Source organism: Tachyglossus aculeatus, chromosome 2, assembly GCF_015852505.1.
Source record: "Tachyglossus aculeatus isolate mTacAcu1 chromosome 2, mTacAcu1.pri, whole genome shotgun sequence".
Taxonomy (NCBI): domain Eukaryota; kingdom Metazoa; phylum Chordata; class Mammalia; order Monotremata; family Tachyglossidae; genus Tachyglossus; species Tachyglossus aculeatus.
The window spans coordinates 95,198,631-95,214,083 of record NC_052067.1 but is presented as its reverse complement, the minus strand read 5'-3'; the positions used below and the strand labels follow the sequence as shown (position 1 = coordinate 95,214,083).

Below are 15,453 nucleotides of genomic sequence, written 5' to 3'. Positions count from 1 at the left end.
TTTTTTAAAGACACAGAGAGTCAAGACTTCAGAAGGACCTGGATTCTAATCCTGAATCTGCCACTTGTCTGCCCAGTGGGTGCTCAATAAAGAATAATAATAATGATGGCATTTATTAAGCACTTACTATGTGCAAAGCACTGGGAGGCTACAAGGTGATCAGGTTGTCCCACGTGGAGCTCATGGTCTTAATCCCCATTTTACAGATGAGGTAACTGAGGCACAGAGAAGTGAAGTGACTGGTCCAAAGTCACACAGCTGACAAGTGGTGGAGCCTGGATTTGAACCCATGACCTCTGACTCCAAAGCCTGTACACTTTCCTGTGGGGGTTCCCCAAGGTTCAGTGCTTGGTCCCCTTCTGTTCTCAATCTACACTCACTCCCTTGGTGACCTCATTCGCTCCCACGGCTTCAACTATCATCTCTACGCTGATGACACCCAGATCTACATCTCTGCCCTCTGCTCTCTGTGGCATCATTGTCTGCTCTCTCCCCCTCCCTCCAGGCTCGCATCTCCTCCTGCCTTCAGGACATCTCCATCTGGATGTCCGCCCGCCACCTAAAGCTCAACATGTCGAAGACTGAGCTCCTTGTCTTCCCTCCCAAACCTTGTCCTCTCCCTGACTTTCCCATCTCTGTTGACGGCACTACCATCCTTCCCGTCTCACAAGCCCGCAACCTTGGTGTCATCCTCGACTCCGCTCTCTCATTCACCCCTCACATCCGAGCCGTCACCAAAACCTGCCGGTCTCAGCTCCGCAACATTGCCAAGATCCGCCCTTTCCTCTCCATCCAAACCGCTACCCTGCTAATTCAAGCTCTCATCCTATCCCGTCTGGACTACTGCACTAGCCTTCTCTCTGATCTCCCATCCTCGTGTCTCTCTCCACTTCAATCCATACTTCATGCTGCTGCCCGGATTATCTTTGTCCAGAAACGCTCTGGACATATTACTCCCCTCCTCAAAAACCTCCAATGGCTACCGATCAATCTGCGCATCAGGCAGAAACTCCTCACCCTGGGCTTCAAGGCTGTCCATCACCTCGCCCCCTCCTACCTCACCTCCCTTCTCTCCTTCTACTGCCCAGCCCGCACCCTCCGCTCCTCCACCACTAATCTCCTCACTGTACCTCGCTCTCGCCTGTCCCGCCATCGACCCCCGGCCCACGTCATCCCCCGGGCCTGGAATGCCCTCCCTCTGCCAATCCGCCAAGCTAGCTCTCTTCCTCCCTTCAAGGCCCTGCTGAGAGCTCACCTCCTCCAGGAGGCCTTCCCAGACTGAGCCCCTTCTTTCCTCTCCCCCTCGTCCCCCTCCCCATCCCCCCGTCTTACCTCCTTCCCTTCCCCACAGCACCTGTATATATGTATATATGGTTGTACATATTTATTACTCTATTTATCTATTTATTTATTTATTTTACTTGTACATTTCTATCCTACTTATTTTATTTTGTTGGTATGTTTGGTTCTGTTCTCTGTCTCCCCCTTTTAGACTGTGAGCCCACTGTTGGGTAGGGACTGTCTCTATGTGATGCCAATTTGTACTTCCCAAGCGCTTAGTACAGTGCTCTGCACATAGTAAGCGCTCAATAAATACGATTGATTGATTGATTGATTTCCACTGAGCCACGCTGCTTCTCTAGTATGTATTACTACTCTACTAAGCCCATATCCCCTCTTTCCCTCCTCTCCCATTCCCCGATATTCATCAAATCCCTTCTTTCTTGCGATTCCCCCAGTTTGCACAAAATCCATTCTTTCCCCCCCATCTCCCGTTCCTGTCCCAAACAAGGGCTCTAGATTGTAGACTCCCCCTGTGGACCGTAAACTCCTTTGTGGGTAGGGATAGTAGCTGCCGACTCGGTTATACTGAACTCTTCCTAGCACTTAGTACAGTGCTCTGTGTAGGTAAGTGCTCAATAATCAATATGATTGATTGATCGGTTTATTCAATCATATTTATTGAGAGCTTACTCTGTGCAGAGCACTGTACTAAGCGCTTGGGAAGTACAAGTTGGCAACATGTAGAGACGGTCCCTACCCAACAACGGCCCAACTTGTACTTCCCAAGTGCTTAGTACAGTGCTCTGCACACAGCAAGCGCTCAGTAAATACAATTGAATGAATGAACGGGCTCACGGTCTAGAAAACGGGCTCACAGTCTAGACATTGAGACCCAATGAAAAAAATGGCAAAATCAATGATTGAACTAAACAAGAACAAGCAATGAAGTTGTAAAGAGGCTTCAGGCCATCACCACTAGCGAAGGGTTATTCAGGTTTCTCAATCCATCAGTGGTATTTATTGATTGCTTACTTTATGCAGAGCACTGTACTCAATGCTTGGGAGATTACACTACAGTTAGAGGACGTGATCCATTCATTGAGCATTCTACTCTGTGCAGTGCACTGTGCTAAGCACTTGGGGAGGGTCGATAAAGTGAGCAGACGTGATCCCTAATACTATCACTACTAATAATTTATTTTCATTCAATTGTATTTATTGAGTGCTTACTGTGTGCAGAGCACTGTACTAAGCGCTTGGGAAGCCCAAGTTGGCAACATGTAGAGACGGTCCCTACCCAACAGTGGGCTCACAGTCTAGAAGGGGGAGACAGACAACAAAACATATTAACAAAATAAAATGAATAGAATAAATATGTACAAATAAAATAATTAAATAGAGTAATAAATACGTACCAACATATATACATATATACAGGTGCTGTGGGGAGGGGAAGGAGGTAAGGATGGGGAGGAGGGGGCTCAGTATGGGAAGGCCTCCTGGAGGAGGTGAGCTCTAAGTAGGGCTTTGAAGGGAGGAAGAGAGCTAGACTATAATAATTATTATTATTATTATTGTGGTACTTGTTAAGCGCTTACTATAGGCCAAACACAGTTCATTCATTCAGTCGTATAGTATTAAGCACTTATTGACCACAGAGTACTGTGCTAAGCCCTTCTAAGCGCTGGGGTAGATAAAAGTTGGACACAGTCCCCATCCCCCGTGGGGCTCGCAGTCTTAATCCCCATTTTCCAGATGAGGTCACTGAGGCCCAGAGAAGTGACCTGACTTGCCCAAGATCACACAGCAGACAAGTGGCAGAGGCGGGATTAGAACCCAAGTCCTTGTGACCCCCCCAGGCCCGGGCTCTTTCCAGTATGCCACGCTGCTTCTCACCCTCAAAGAACTGACCATCTCCAGTCTAGTAATGAGCTCCCATACAGTATCTAATCAATCAATCGTATTTATTGAGTGCTTACTGTGTGCAGAGCACTGTACTAAGCGCTTGGGAAGTACAAGTTGGCAACATATAGAGACGGTCCCTACCCAGCAGTGGGCTCACAGTCTAATGATTGCCAAGGGTGTGGCTGCCAGTCAATCAGTGGTACTTACTGAGCGCTTACTGGGTGCAAGAGCGCTGTACTAAACGCTTGGGAGAGTGTGGTAGAACAGAGTTGGGAGACACATTCCCTGCCCACAAGGAGCTTCGTCTAAAGGGGAGGACAGACATTAATAGAAATAAATAAAAGAGAGCTAGGTGCCTAGATGCTGTGGGGCTGAGCCCCTTCCTTCCTCTCCCCCTCGTCCCCCTCTCCATCCCCCCCATCTTACCTCCTTCCCTTCCCCACAGCATCTGGATATATGTATATATGTTTGTACATATTTATTACTCTATTTATTTATTTATTTTACTTGTACATGTCTATTCTATTTATTTTATTTTGTTAGTATGTTTGGTTTTGTTCTCTGTCTCCCCCTTTTAGACTGTGAGCCCACTGTTGGGTAGGGACTGTCTCTATATGTTGCCAATTTGTACTTCCCAAGAGCTTAGTACAGTGCTCTGCACATAGTAAGCGCTCAATAAATACGATTGATGATGATGATGATGAGGGAGGGATGAACAGAGGGCACAAATCCAAGTTCTGCTATGCCTTCCGGCCCCGACGCTGGGCTAGAGCTGGCGGCAGGGACGGGGTCAATTGTGGCATCTGTTATTTGCGGTAATAGTTAAGCACTTAATATGTGCCAGGCACTGTACTAAGCACTGGGGGAGGAGCACGTATGTATATATCTGTAATTTTACTATTTGATGGTATTGACACCTGTCTACTTGTTTTGTTGTCTTTTAGACTGTGTCTTTTAGTCTTTTAGACTCCCCTTTTAGACTGTGAGCCCACTGCTGAGTAGGGACTGTCTCTATATGTTGCCAACTTGTACTTCCCAAGCGCTTAGTACAGTGCTCTGCACACAGTAAGCGCTCAATAAATATGATTCAGTGATTGATTGATTGATTGATTGTCTGTCTCCCCCTTCTAGGCTGTGAGCCCGTTGTTGGGTAGGAACTGTCTCTGTTGCCGAATTGTACTTTCCAAGCGCTTAGTACAGTGCTCTGCACACAGTAAGCGCTCAATAAATACGATTGAATGAATGAATGAATAGATACGATTGAATGAATTGAATTGATGAATAATTTTATGTATTTATATCAGAGTACAGTACAGCAGAGTTGGCGGACGAGTTCCCTGTCCATGACGAGCTTACAGTCTAGCGGGGAAGAGAAACATTACTGTCAATCAGTAATTTATAGTTATGTGCGTAAGTGCTCTGGGGCTGAGGCGAATATCAAATTCCCAAAGATCACAGATCTAATAATAATAGCAATGCAATGCTAGAGGCAAAACACTGTACTAAGCACTTGGGAAGCCCAGAGCAGTCAGTCGTATTTAATGAGCGCTTACTGTGTGCAGAGCACTGTACTAAGTGATTGGTAGAGCTCAATAAAGCAAGCATAATGATAGTAATGATTATGGTATTCGTTAAGCACTTACTGTGTGCCAGGCATTGTACTAAGCGCTGGGGTGGATACCTGTATATATGTATATATGTTTGTACATATTTATTGTTCTATTTATGTTACTTGTACATATTCTATTTATTTTATTTTGTTAATATGTTTTGTTTTGTTGTCTGTCTCCCCCTTCTAGACTGTGAGCCCACTGTTTGGTAGGGACCATTTCTATATGTTGCCAACTTGTACTTCCCAAGCGCTTAGTACAGTGCTCTGCGCACAGTAAGCACTCAATAAATACGATTGAATGAATGAATGAATCGATGTCTGTTTATTTGTATTGATATCTGTCCCCCCATCCCCTGTTCTGTGAGCTTGTTGTGGGCAGGGATTGTCACTCTTATTGCTGTATTGCACTTTCCCAAGCGCTTAGTACAGTGCTCTGCACACAGTAAGCGCTTAATAAATACAGTTGATTGAATGAATACAAGCAAATCGGGTTGGACACAGTCCCCTGTCCCTCTTGGGGCTCACAGTCTCAATCCCCATTGTCCAGATGAGTTAGCTGAGGCCCAGAGAAGTGAAGTGACTTGCCCAAGATCAGGCAGCAGAAAAGCGACGGAGCCGGGATTAGAACCCATGACCTTCTGAGTCCCAGGCCCCCTGCCCTGTCGGTGGGGTGGAAGGGTGGTGGTGGCAATGTGGGGGCCAGTGGGCTTGGAAGCTTGGTGATCCGCTCAGCTCGCCAGCTTTCCGGTTCATTCATTCATTCATTCAATCGTATTTATTGAGCGCTTACTGTGTGCAGAGCACTGTACAAAGCGCTTGGGAAGTACACGTTGGTAACATATAGAGACGGTCCCTACCCAACAATGGGCTCACAGTCTGGAAGGGGGAGACAGCCAACAAAATAAAACAGGTGGATAGGTCTCAAGTCGTCAGAACAAATAGAATTAAAGCTAAATGCACATCATTAACAAAATAAATAGAATAGTAAATATGCACAAGTAAAATAAATAGAGTAATAAATCTGCACATTCCGGTTGACCCTAACCATTCCCTCCTGCAGGAAAGACCCAGGAGGGCGGAACAGGAGGAGCCTTGTCCGGCATCCGGCTCCGGAAAGATCCGCAGCTCTTCACCGGGAGCCGTTGTAAGTTCTCTTTCCCTCCGGATCTTGGGGGGACTGAATATGGAGGAGGAAACTGAGGCCCAGCATGGTTGATTGGATTGGATTAAGATTAAAATTGGATTCCAGACTGTAAACTCGCTGTGGGCAGGGAATGTGTCTGTTTATCATTGTATTGTCCTCTCCCAAGTGCTTAGTACAGTGCTCTGCACAGGGACTGTTTCTATATGTTGCCAACTTGTACTTCCCAAGCGCTTAGTACAGTGCTCTGCACACAGTAAGCGCTCAATAAATACGATTGATGATGATGAAAGTATGCTCTCAATAAATACGATTGAATGGAATTAATGGATTGGGCAAGGTCACAGAGCAGGCCGGGGGCTAAAGTGGATTTACAACTCCCTCATTCATTGATATTTTTTGAGCACTGACTGTATGCAGAGCACTGTACTAAGCGTTTGGGGGAGTATCCCAGCTCTTGCCACTTGTCTGCTGCGTGACCTTAGGCAAGTCACTTCACTTCTCCGGGCCTCAGTTCCCTCATCTGTAAAATGGGGATTAAGACTGTGAGCCCCATGTGGGACAGGGACTGGGTCCAACCCAGTTCGCTTGTATCCACCCCAGCACTTAGTACGGTGCCTGGAACGTAGTAAGCATTTAACAAATACCACAATTACTACTATTATTATTACTCCAGGAGGAAGTAGAGGAATTGAGGGAGGGGATCCTACAGGTTTCAGAAGTGGGATGTCTGGGGAACTCAGAGTGCAGGAGTTCTAGAGGGTGTTTTCTATTCATTTTATGAATGATGTGTATATATCTATAATTCTATTCATCTATTTCAATGCTACTGACGCCTGTCTACTTGTTCTGTTTTGTTGTCTGTCACCCCCTTCTAGACTGTGAGCCCGTTGTTGGGTAGGGACCGTCTCTATATGTTGCCAGATTGTACTTTCCAAGTGCTTAGTACAGTGCCTCTGCACACAGTAAGCGCTCAATAAATACCATCAAATGAATGAATGAAGAGGGGGCACTGTGAGGGACTGGAGATTTCCCCTTTGTCACACATAAGTTTCCTCAGTCTGTGGCGCCGTCCGTCCGTGTGGTCCGTGGAGTCGGTGGTAAGGAACAGGCTTCCGTGTTTGCATTCCCATTCTTAGCCAGCTCTCCCAAACTCAACCACATCCCCCCACCGCCCCCCTTCCCGTCGGCTCCAGCCAACCTCATCTGACGACTGGTCGCCTGGCCCGAAATTCCCTTTTCCAAGGAAACAGGAACCGACCTCTCACCGAGAGCAAAAATTGTTTGATATGTCAGCGGCCCTGATAATAATACCAGCACTGTTCTAAGCGCTGGCTGGGATACAAGGTGATCAGGTTGTCCTACGTGGGGCTCACAGTCTTCATCCCCATTTTACAGTGAAGTGACTTGCCCAAAGTCACCCAGCTGACAAGCGGCGGAGGCAGGATTAGAACCCATGACCTCCGACTCCCAAACCCAGGCTCTTTCCACTGAGCCACGCTGCTTCTCTAATCCACAGACTCTCATTCTCGTTGTGAAGGGAAAAGGTGACATTAATTGCAGGATGGCAAAAATGCGTTGTCTCATCCATAGGGCAGGTCCAGATTCCTGGTTTCTTATTCTTCAATCAATCAATCAATCAATCAATCAATCAATCAGTGGTATTTATTGAGCGCTTACTTTATGCAGAGCACTGTACTGAGAGCTTGGGAGAGTACCATACGACAGAATTAGCTGGCACGTTCCCAGCCTGAAACAAGTTTACGGTCTAGAGGGGAAGACAGACATTGACATGAATAAATAAGTCACTTCTAATATATAATTTAAAGATATGTACACAAGTGCTGTGGGGTTGGGTTAGGGTGGATATCAAATGTCCAAAGGTAATAGATCCAAGTGCATCAGACACAAAAGGGAGAGCGAGCCGGGGAAAAGAGAGTTTAATCAAGGAAGGCCTCTTGGAGGATATGATTAGCGGCCATCTCTGGGAGAGAATAACAATAACAATAATAATTATCGTATTTGTTAAGCGCTTGCTATGTTCCGAGCACTGTTCTAAGCGCTGGGGTAGATACAAGGTAATGAGGTTGTCCCATGTGGGGCTCGCCATCTTAATCCTCAGTTTACAGAAGAGGCAACTGAGGCACGGAGAAGTGAAGTGGATCGCCCGAGGTCACATAGGAGACAAGTGGTGGAGCGGGATTAGAACCCATATCCCCTGACTCCCAAGACTGTGCTCTTTTTGCGAAGCCATGCTGTTTCGAGAGCCAGGGACATTTGGGGTTCATTCCAAGTTTTCCTCGTGTCCTGCTCCCTGGCATGGGTCACTGGCATAGCAAATTAGCTAGTTTTCATTCATTCATTCATAATCGTATTTATTGAGCGCTTACTGTGTGCAGAGCGCTGTACTAAGCACCTGGGAGAGTGCAATATAACAATAAACAGATACATTGCCTGCCCACAACGAGCTTACAGTCTAGAAAGGGGAGTTAGGCTTTAATACAATGATATAGTTTTCTGTTCCAGAGTTTCCTAAGGCCTTCTCCAGTAACCATCAATCAGTGGTATTTATTAAGCGCTTTACTGAGGGCAGAGCACTGAACGTAGCGCTTGGATGACTGCAAGGTCGTGGGTTCTAATCCCGGCTCCGCCACTAATCTGCTGTGCGACTTTGGGCAAGTCACTTAACTTCTCTGTGCCTCAGTTCCCTCATCTGTAAAATGGGGATTGAAACTATAAGCCCCATGTGGGACAACATGATTACCCTGTATCTACCCCAGCGCTTGGAACAGTGCTGGGCACATAGTAGGTGCTTAACAAATACAAAAATTATTATGATTATTATTATTATTATTATTATTATTACAGTAGAACAGAGTTGGTAGACATGTTGGAACTTGACAACCTTTCTGGCTGAATTTGCCAGGAATGTCCCTGGGATTCTTAAGCCTCTAGACCCTAAATTCATTGTGGGCAGGGAATGGGTCTATTATATCATTATAGTGTACTCTCCCAAACGCTTAGTACAGTGTTCTGCACGTAGTAAGCTTGCAATATAGACAAATGATTGATTGATTGATTGGCTGGCCAGTCAGTAGGACGCTGAGCTGGGCTGGGGTTTCGGCGAAGGGTCTTAATGTGATTCCTGCATTGGCGGTGGCCTGTGAAGTTACCTGTCAGGGGACTGTTGTCCCCATGCTAAATGAGTGGGTGTGGGCAGAGCGCTCTACTGAACGCTTGAGGAAACTACGGAAGAAATCGAAGGTGTATCCCTGCCCCTGGGTATCTGACAAAGGAACAGGGAAGACAAGGAGACATAAACTCGCAAATATAGCACAGTCAAAAGTGAAAGAAAATGTATAAGTGATAGACACAGGTGAATGTGTAACAAAGTATAAGTGCATGAGGGTGGAAGTGGCTGATAGGGTTAATTTCTCTGTGCCTCAGTGCCCTCATCTGTAAAGTGGGGATTAAAACCGTGAGCCCCATGTGGGACATGGACTGTGTCCTACCTGATTCTTTGTATCTACCCCAGTGCTTAGTACATTGCCTGGCACATAGTAAGCACTTAGCAAATACATTATTATTATTATTATTATTATTATTATTATTATTATTATTATTATTATTATTATTATTATTATGTGGAAGGGATTCATTAAGAAAGGCTTCCTGGAGGAGGTAGCTTCTAAATAGCATTTTGGGAGAAGGAGACGGGCAGTTTGGTGAGGCTGAAAGGGGAAGTGGGAAAGATGTGGTGATTGAGGCCTGAATTCTGGAGAAAATCCCCACCTTCCCTAATAGTAAGGCAGCTCACAACCATTCATTCATTCATTCAATCATACTCATTGAGCGTTTACTCATTCATTCATTCAATCGTATTCACTGAGCGCTTACTGTGTGCAGAGCACTGTTCTAAGCGCTTGGGAAGTACAATTTGGCAACAAAGAGAGACAGTCCCTGCCCACTGTGTGCTCAGAGTCTAGAACGGAGGAGAGAAACATCAGAACAAGTAAACAGGTATCAATAGCATCAATATAAATAAATAGAATTATCGATACATACACACATCAGAGCAAGTAAACAGGCATTAATATAAAAAAATAGAATTATGAATGTGTAAACAAGTGCTTTGGGCCTGGGAGGGTGGTTAGAGCAAAGAGGGCGAGTCGGGGCGATGGGAAGGAGAGGGAGAGCTGAGGAAAGGAGGGGCTCAGTCTGGGAAGGCCTCCTGGAGGAGGTGAGCCTTCAGTAGGACTTTGAAGGGGGAAAGTGTGACTATTTGGCGGATTTGAGGAGGGAGGGCATCTCAGGCCAGGGGAAGGACATGGGCCGGGGGTCGACAGTGGGACAGGTGAGAACGAGGCCCAGTGAGGAGGTTAGCGGCAGAGGAGCGGAGGGTGCGGGCTGGGCTGGAGAAGGAGAGAAGGGAGGTGAGGTAGGAGGGGGCGAGGTGATGGACAGCCTTGAAGCCCAGGGTGAGGAGTTTTTGCTTGATGTGTAGGTTGACCGGCAGCCACTGGAGATTTTTGAGGTGGGGAGTAACGTGCCCAGAGCATTTCTGTAGAAAGATAATCATTGTGGGAAAAGAAAGGCCTAGGAAGAAGAGGTTTCAAGTCTTTCATTGACAGGTCCGGGAGGCGGGAGGAGAGGGGTGCAGCACAACACTTAACAGGGGGACAAACTGCTGGCATGTTATGAAGAAACCACCTCTCGATGCTGAGGGGGAAAGTGACATGGACTTCCCCCAAGGAGCTTCTCCCACTCGCACCCCAATAAAAGCAACATGTTTGTCCTCTTCCTCTTTTTTGTGGTATCTGTTAAATGCTTACTATGTGCCAGGCACTGTATATTAAGCACTGGAGTAGGTACAAGCTACTCAGGTTGGATACAGTTACTCAGGTTGGATATAGCCCCTTGTTCTACGTGGGACTCACAGTCTTAATCCCCATTTTCCAATGAGTTAACTGAGACACAGAGAGGTTAAATGACTTGCCCAAAGTCACACAGCAGACAAATGGCAGAGCCGGGATTCGAATCCAGGTCCTCTGACTCCAAGGCCGTGCTCTCTGCACTATTAGGCCACATTACTTCCTTTGTCCCTCACTTTAATTAAACCCTCAGCTGCCCCGGACTCATCCCCACTGAAGGCGGGAGGGGCGAACTGTTTGAGTCCTGCCTGCAAGGAAAGCTGAGGGCGGGGTGGGAGGCAATCAATCAATCAGTCAGTGGTATATATTGAGTGCTTACTGTGTGCAGGGCACTGTACTAAGCACGTGAGAGAGGACAATTCAACAGAATTAACAGGCACATTCCCTGCCCACGATGAGTAGGTCAGAGAGGGAGACGGCTCTTTGGAGGGTCAACTATCAGTTTGAGGGTTCGGGGGTGTGGAGTGTGTGTGTGTGTGTGTGTGTGTGTGTGTGTGTAAGACAGAGACCAAAAAAAAGAGGGGGAGAGAGAGACAGAGACTGAGAGACAGAAAAACCAAAAAACAGAGAGAGACAGAGACTGAGAAAGAAACAGAGAAAGAAAGAGATAGAGACCAAAAAAGAGAGAGAGACAGAGACTGAGAAAGAGACAGAGGCTGAGAAAGAAACCAAGAGACCAAAAAAGAGAGACAGAGACTAAGAAAGACAGAAAAAAACAGAGAGACAGACTGAGAAAGAGACAAAGACAGAAAAAACAAAAAACAGAGAGAGACAGAGACTGAGAATGAGACAGAGACCAAGAAAGAGGTAGAGAGACCAAAAAAGAGAGACAGACAGAGATTGAGACAGACCAAAAAAGACCGAGATTGAGAAAGAGACAGAGACCAAGAAAGAAGCAGAGACCAAAAGGCAGAGACAAAGACAGAGACAGAAAGAGACAGACCAAAAAAGAGAAAGACAGAGATTTGAGAAAGAGACAGACTGAGAAAGAGAGAGGCCAAAAATAGACAGACTGAGAAAGAGCCAGAGAGACCAAGAAAGAGGCAGAGACCAAAAAAGGGAGAGACAGAGACTGAGAAAGACAGAGAGACAGAGACTGAGAAAGAGCAAGAGAGACCAAAAAAGAGAGACAGAGACTGAGAAAGGGACAGAGACCAAGAAAGAAGCAGAGACCAAAAAAGAGAGACATACAGAGACTGAGAAAGAGACAGAGACCAAGAAAGAGGCAGAGACCAAAAAAGAGAGACATACAGAGATTGAGAGAGAGACAGAGCTCAAGAAAGAGGTAGAGTAAAAAAAGAGAGACAGACAGATTGAGAGAGACAGAGACCAAGAAAGAAGCAGAGACCGAAAAAGAGAGACAGACAGAGATTGAGAGACAGAGACAGAGAAAGAGACAGAGAGACCAAAGAGAGAGAAGAGAGACAGAGAGAGCAAGAGAGAGAGGCACCCCTCCCCCCCTCAACAACCAGACACAGGCCGGGAGAGAGATGGTGATTTTCTGGTGATTTTCCCTTTAGAGATGATAGATGAGCTCTTGCCACAGCAATAGCTGTGGCAGATGGGAGCGGAAGAGGGAAAGAGGTGGGCGGCCGAGGGGAAGAGAGGAAGGAGGAAGCAACAAGGAGAAACGGGTATGACTGAGGTGCAGCCAAGGCCGGTCTCCTTGGGCAAGCCTGTCGGGGGCAAGCCAGGGCAGTGGGGGACGATTCCACTCTGAGTCATTCTCCATCCATCTCTCTATCTCTCTGTCTCTCTTCATCCCGCCTGGGCCGGGCAGAGCTCGCCAGCTGGGCGTGGGTGGAGGCGGAGAGAAGTTTCATTTGGAAACAGCGGACAGAAAAGCATTTCATTTTGGCCGAAGTTGAAGCGGGTCCCCCGTGACGCCGGACGGCGGGCCGTTCGGGACCGAGAGGCGACCTTGGCTACCAGGCCCGATTCCAAGAAGGCTCTCAGGACCTGCCAGAGGCATCCGTCCGGGAAGACCTCAGTCCAGCGGAGTTCTAATCCCGGCTCTGCAACTTGGGACTTTGGGCAAGTCACTTCACTTTTCTTTTTAAATGGTACTCAATCAATCAATCAATCAATCGTATTTATTGAGTGCTTACTGTGTGCAGAGCACTGTACTAAGCGCTTGGGAAGTACAAGTTGGCAACATATAGAGACGGTCCCTACCCAACAGTGGGCTCACAGTCTAAAAGAGTGGGCTCACAGTCTAAAAGCCTACTCAATAATAATGATGGTATTTGTTAAGCGCTTACTATGTGCGAAGCAGTGTTCTAATCACTGGGGGGATTCAAGGTGATCAGGTTGTCCTAAGTGGGGCTCACAGTCTTAATCTCCATTTTACAGAAGAGGTAACTGAGGCCCAGAGAAGTGAAGTGACTTGCCCAAAGTCACACAGCTGACAAGTGGCAGAGCCGGGATTCGAACCCATGACCTCTGTCTCCCAAGCCCGCGCTCTTTCCACTGAGCCACGCTGCTTCTCTAATAATGGTGACATTTGTTAAGTGCTTACTATGTGCCAAGCACTGTTCTAAGGTGAGCAGGTTGTCCCCTGTGGGGCTCACAGTCTTCATCCCCATTTTCCAGATGAGGGAATTGAGGCACAGAGAAGTTAGGTGACTTGCCCAAAGTCGCACGGCTGATAAGTGGCGGAGCAGGATTAGAACCCGTGACCCTTGATTCCAAAGCCCAGGCTCTTGCCTCCTACTATGTGCCCAGCACTGTACTAAGTGCTGGGATGGTCACAACATCATCAGGTTGGACGCACTGTACTAAGTGCTGGGATAGTCACAAGATCATCAGGTTGGATGCAGTCCCGGTCCCCCATGTGGCTCACAGTCTAGGTGAGTAGGATTTCATTCCCATTTTACAGATGAGGAACTGAGGCCCAGAGAAGTGAAATGACTTGCCCAAGGTCACACAGACAAGTGGCAAGAGTCTGCATTAGAACCCTGGTCCTCTGACTCCTAGGCTTGTGTTCTTTCCACTAGATCATGCTGCTTCTCCATTTTCTTTTCGTTGTTTTTGCTTTAAGATGTTTGTTAAGCACTTACTATATGCCAGGTGGTACTGGACTAAACGCTGGAGTAGACATAAGGTAATGAGTTTGGACACAGTCAACATCCCATATGGAGCTCCTAATATTAACCCCCACTTTACAAATGAGAGAACTGAGGCACAGAGAAGTGAAATGACTTGCTCAAGGTCACACAGCTGACAATTGGCGGAACCAGAACTAGAACCCAAGTTCTTCGGACTCCCGGGCCTGTGTACTGGCCTAGCCACTGTAAAAGGGGGATTAAATGTCTGTTCTCCCTCTCACTGAGCCCCAGGTGGGACGAGAGCTATGCCCGACCCGATTACCCTGTATCTATCCCACACTTAGTTGCCCTGGGCCTCAGTTCCCTCATCTGTAAAATGGGGATTAAGACTGTGAGCCCCATGTGGGACAGGAACTGTATCCAACCTGATTCTTTTGTATCTACCCCAGCGCATAGTACAGTGCCTGGCACATAGTAAGTGCTTAACAAATACATTATTATTATTATTATTATTATTATTATTATTATTATTATTATCATCATCATTATGTGGAAGGGATTCATTAGGACAGGCCTCCTGGAGGAGGTAGGTTTTAAGGAGAGTTCTGGGGGAAGGAGATGAGCAGTGTGGTGAGCCTGAAATGGGAAACGGGAAAGATGTGGTAATTGAGGCCTGAATTCTGGAGAAATTCCCCATCTTCCCTAACAGAAAGACAGCTCACAGCCCAGAGCATAGTGCTTGGTATTTTATAAGTACTTAATCAACCAACCAATGGTATCATTTGGGAGAGTACAGCGCAATAGAGTTGGTAGACACATTCTTTGTTAGCAGAAAGCGTATGGTCTTGACACAGATATTATTGTTATTATTGCTAATAATAATAATAATGCACGCTGAAGTGGCGGGGGTGGGGGAACGGGATGAGGAGATGAGTGATCAATCAGTGAAGGCCTCCTGGAGGTGATGTGATTTCAGAAGGGCTTTAAAGATCAGTAGTGGGCAGAATGCGAAGTGGGAGGGAGATATAGACAAGATGGTAGGGGTGAGTAAGGAATTCATTCATTCACTTGGTCCTATTTGTGGAGCACATACTGTGTGCTAAGCACCGCACTAAGAGCTTGGGAGAGTACAATGTAGCAAGAAACAGACACATTCCTGCCCACAACGAGCTCACAGTCTAGAGGGAGAGACAGTCAGTAGTATAGATAGATAAATAAATAAATAATAAATTGATCCCACTGTTGGGTAGGGACTGTCTCTACATGTTGCCAACTTGTACTTCCCAAGCGCTTAGTACAGTGCTCTGCACACAGTAAGCGCTCAATAAATACGATTGATTGATTGATTCTGAAAACGACTGCTAGATACAGTGGTAGAGGAGCTGTCTCTAGACTGCAGCATGGCTCAGTGGAAAGAGCACAGGCTTTGGAGTCAGAGGCCGTGGGTTCAAATCCCGGCTCCGGATTTGTCAGCTGTGTGACTTTGGACAAGTCACTTCCCTTCTCTGGGCCTCAGTTCCCTCACCTGTAAAA

At 46.7% G+C, this 15,453-nt stretch overlaps 1 protein-coding gene across 2 annotated transcripts in view; it reads left to right on the top strand.

Annotated features, from left to right (window-relative positions):
• PKIB (cAMP-dependent protein kinase inhibitor beta) overlaps positions 1-15,453 on the top strand; it is a 44,434-nt gene that overhangs the window by 16,155 nt on the left and 12,826 nt on the right. For both annotated transcript variants that reach the window (XM_038740871.1, XM_038740872.1), the window contains exon 2: positions 5,862-5,945. The gene's annotated coding sequence lies outside the window, so the exon portion shown is untranslated. The remainder of the gene's footprint in view (positions 1-5,861; positions 5,946-15,453) is intronic.